The sequence below is a fragment of the Macrobrachium nipponense genome, chromosome 23, assembly GCF_015104395.2.
Source record: "Macrobrachium nipponense isolate FS-2020 chromosome 23, ASM1510439v2, whole genome shotgun sequence".
Taxonomy (NCBI): domain Eukaryota; kingdom Metazoa; phylum Arthropoda; class Malacostraca; order Decapoda; family Palaemonidae; genus Macrobrachium; species Macrobrachium nipponense.
In genome coordinates, this window is record NC_061090.1 from 78,163,039 (window position 1) to 78,167,862 (window position 4,824).

Sequence of the window (4,824 nt, forward strand, 5' to 3'; positions counted from 1 at the left end):
AGGATCTGAAAAAAGGATATAGCTGAATTAACTGTCATGATTCTAAATATCTGATTCTCTCAGGAAGATTGCTAACTTTTTGACAGCAGCATCATACTGTCTCAAAAGTTGAATCCCTTTTATCGGATTCAAGAGAGAAATATTCTGAGGGTCAATATTCGCATACTCTTTTGCCGCAAAACTTCATGAAATCCATAAAGTAGGGTTTTGAGAATCCCTGAGGAAGCGAACACTCTTCGTTTGTACTGACTGGGAGAGCCTGGGATTGGGGATCCGAAGAGGACGAAGGCCCAGTTCCAGAATTAGGGGATACCAATTGCTCTTCGGCCAGTCTGGGGCTACTAGAGCCACTTGACCCTTGAATGTCCTGAGTTTGTTTAAAACTTTCATGAGAAGATTCACTGGAGGAAAGACATAAATCTTCTTCCAGTTGTTCCAATCTAGAGCCAGGGCGTCCGTGGCATAGGCCAGAGGGTCCAGGTTGGGGGCTACAATAACACGGCAGTTTGTGATTCGCTTGAGATGCGAAGAGATCCACCTGTAGAGCCCTGGAAACTCTGTTTGAAGGATCCATTGGAACGAAATGTTGTCCAGTGACCATTCCGACTCTAGGGGCACTGATCGGGATAACGCGTCTGCTATGACGTTTCTCACTCCAGCTATGTGAGTGGAGGAGAGATGCCCAACTGAACTTGTCTGCCAGGGAGAAGATGGCTACCATCACATGATTTAGATTGACGTGACTTGGAGCCTCTCTGTTTATACAATGTACTACCACTGCGCTGTCCAGAACTAGCTTTATGTGGGAGTACTTTGGTGGGCGCAACCTCTTTAGAGTCAAGAACACTGCCATTGCCTCCAGTACGTTTATATGGAACTGACTGAACTGAGGTGACCAAGTTCCTTGAACCTTTTTGACCTGGGAATACCCTCCCCAACCGCTTAAGGACGCGTCTGTGTGGATGGTGATCCCTGGTGAGGAACTGAAGGGGTACTGACACTGACAAATTCTTGACTTCGCCCACGGCCGAAGTCGATTCTTTAGAATCAGAGGGACTGAGGATAGTTTGTCCCTGGACCTGACATTGCTCGTGAGCGCCAGATTCTGGTTAGGTCTTTCAGTTTGGCTTTTCATTTTCTTAAGACGTTCAGTCACTGATGCAAACTGGAGAGAACCCAGGATCCTCTCCTGAGCCCTCCTTGACGCCAGTTTGTGACTTAGAAATTGCTTGACTGACTTCGCTATTTCTTTCCTTTTGGTTGATGGAATCGACAGAGTATGGGAGGATAGATTCCATTGAATGACCCCAACCACTGAAAGTTTGACTCTGGAGTGAGTCTTGACTTGGTCCTGTTTATCTTGAAGCCTAGATATTCCAGGAACTGAATCACTTTCAGTGTAGCTCTGTTGCATTCCTCGACTGTTGAAGCCCAGATCAACCAATCGTCGAGATACGCTACTACCATAATCCCTTGAGACCTGAGTTGTTGCACTACCACTTCCGCTAGTTTCGTGAACACCCTGGGTGCCACGTTGAGTCCGAAGGGAACTACCTTGAAGGAGAATGCCTGGTCTCCTATCTTGAAACCCAGATATGGACGGAAGTGTCTTGCAATAGGATATGATAGTAGGCGTCTGTAAGATCGATAGAGGTGGTGACGGCCCCACGGGGAAGTAAGGTCCGCACCTGCGAGATCGTGAGCATCTTGAACTTGTCGCAGCGGATGGCTAAGTTTAAGCGGGACAAGTCTAAGATTACCCTTCTTTTTTGTGAGCCTTTCTTTGGCACGCTGAACAAGCGACCTTGAAATTTTAATCTCTTGACTCTCGCTATAGCTCCTTTCTGAAGGAGGTCCTCTGCGTACTCTGTCAATTCCTTGGAAGGAAGTTGACGGAAAGGTCTGGATGGAGGTGGGTTCGTCAACCAGCTCCAACCCAGGCCTTTCGACACTATGCTCTGAGCCCATTCACTGAAGTTCCACCGGTGGCGAAAGTGAAACAGCCTCCTCCTACCTGAAGTTCTTCATTGGTTCTGGTAACCGCCTCGGCCTCCTCTGAAGTGCTTTCCCTATTAAAGGGGCAGGGGCCTCCCGATCCTCTCCCACGAAAGGAACGCTTACCTCTGCCTCCCTTACCCGAGCGGTCATACTTCTGTGAAGCTTGACTCTCGAAGGCTTGATTGTAAGCTGGAGAGATGGCGTAAGAGGTGGAGGGCTGAGGCTGAGGGGATATCACATAAATTGGTTGTGATTGAGCTTTAGAAGTGGAAGGTTGGGCTGTTTGCACTAAGGGCACCGCTGGAACTTGCTGAGAAAAGCGTGGCTGCTTTTTCTGGTAAGGATGGAAACGCCTAGGTTTCCTCTGTCCCTTACCTTTAGGCGTTAAGTCTTGCCTCCTCTTAGCCGTAAGGCCCCAACGGTCCTTAAGGCTCTGGTTCAGCCTCGTGGCCTCATGACTGACTTCCTTCACCATAGCTTCTGGGAAGAGATCTGCTCCCCAGATGTTAGACGAGAGTAACCTATTCGGCTCATGTCGAATGGTTGCCTCTTGTAGGACATGCTTCCTACAATTCGTTCTAGCAGTGGCAAACTCAAAACATATCCGACTGTACCGTTTGAGTCAGGGCATTTGGGTCATGAGTTTTAAAAAGCGGTTCTGAGCCATAGGCTATGGTCGCTACCTCGGACATAGCCATAGAGTTAATTGACCTGGCTAATCGCGATTTCGCGTCAAATTCAGCCTGAATAAGGCTATCCAGGGAGCCTGGGTAGCTTTTTCACCAAACTGCTCCATAGCACAGTCCGGTTTTGAGTTTGCCAGCTGAGAAGGTGTTCGGCAAGTCTTCCCACAATTTCTCCGGCTGAGGGAAGCAACGAGATGTGGGGATCTGCTTCCTTCAATTGAGGCATGGGTTCCCCCTTCTGGGCCGCTGGGATGGTAGACCTCGCGATCTTTGTCAGGAACGGGAGCGTACTCTCATCCATTGTGAAAATGGTAAAGGGACTATTAAAAGGTTGTATCTTGGTATTAGAAAAACAATCCATCCTCTCAAACACCTGAGCCATTCTCTCTGAGCCTGGTCTCGTGAATAGAGGACTGTCTCCTTTGGTACCCTATCATCCCGAACCATGGCTGAAGCTGTAAGCCTTGCGTAGCCTATGAACGGAGGCTGGAGGTCTTCCGGGTAGAACTCGAAGTCCTCTATCCTTCGAGTTCCAAATTCGTATAGAAATGAGACCGTCTTGGAAGGGGGCGTATGACGCTACTCTCCATGGATTGTTCATCGAGAACGGAGGTAGCGAGTCATACGGAGGGAAGCTGAGTTCCACTCGTATTGGAAAGTGGAGGAGAGGTAGAGGGGCTTCTCTCAGGTCCGGCTATAATGGAGTCCTGGGACGTAATCCTATCCGACAAACGAGAGATCATTTGTTCCATGCTACTCTTTAGGGACCCAACCAGGTCGCCCACCTGTTGCAAACAGGCAGCATTGGATCCAAGGCCGGAGCTGCTGCGGAGGTGGAGGGGTGGCTCTGAATCGGAACCAAGGGTAGCGGAACTGGTGACTCTGCCGGGGTGCGAGATCTCTCTCTGGAGGATTTACTCCTCGAGGACTTAGAGCCGGAGCTAGAAGCTTTAGACCTGTCTGCTCCGGGATTTCCAGCCGGAGACTTACGAGAGGAGGATGAAGCCGAAGTCGTCTTCTTAGACGACGACGACGTCTTAGACAAGGATTTCACTGCTTGACCCTTGACCTTAGGTCTAACCGAAGCGTCAGGAGGAGTATACAATTCATCACCTGTAAAGCCTTGGAAGGATGGAGAGGTTGCAGGAGTAGAAGAAACAGTTACGCCCAAAGGGTGACCCTTGGGTGTCCACCCTACTTACCTCGACCAACAGGTCGTCTACACCTACCATAGGTTCCACATTAATATCTAAAGTCGCGACGTCCGTGGAGATATCCTGGTCTTGGTCAGTTAATGAGGCAGCCAGCTGTTGTTGGATGAAGGCGATAGTCGGGGCCGCCTCTACTGGGTCGACGTATCCTGTCGCCTTGCCTCCGGGGAAGATTAACAGCGCCAACCGCTTCTCTAAGATGTAGGGCATACCCTTGGCGGCGTTCTTCCCAAAACCGCCGACCCAGGCCCGCAGGGTTGCCAGTGCGGTATCCCTCACTGCCGGCACCTGGAAGAGAGGGCGTAGATTAGATTTAAGAATCACTTAAAAATGACAATTTGTCGAAAATTGCATTTTTCCTTTTTTCCTAACTATACAAACCTGAGGTCCTTTAACAATAGGAAGTAGCTAGCGGCAGCTGGAACGGTCGTAAGCTTCGAACAAGGGGAGAACGGTAGTTAACTGCTTGTCCGATCGTCGCGCGCCGCGCGACTGGGAGGTAAACAAATCACTTTTGCTTTTGGCCCATGCAAAATACGCAGAGTGAGGGGTGGCATGAGGAGGGACTTTATGTTAAAGGACCTCAGGTTTGTATACGTTAGGAAAAATGCAATTTTCGACAAATGTCATTTGTTCCGATACGTAATACAAACCATCGGTCCTTTAACAATAGGAAGGACTCACTTCTTGGTGGGAGGAATCTGAGTCTTTTGATGAACAGACTGGTGTGTCGTCCATCCCTGGAATGCCTCCTGGTCGTAAGAGCGAGGGAGGGATCCAAGCCTCTGTCCGATTGATCGGGGTGTGCACCGCAGGATCAATGGTCAGACCTCTGGGCCGAGTACTAAGAGAGAGGCAAGCGTATCTCTTCGTACCAGCATTGTAAGAACTTTTTCCTTACATGAGCAAATGTAAAGTAATGGGTTTGT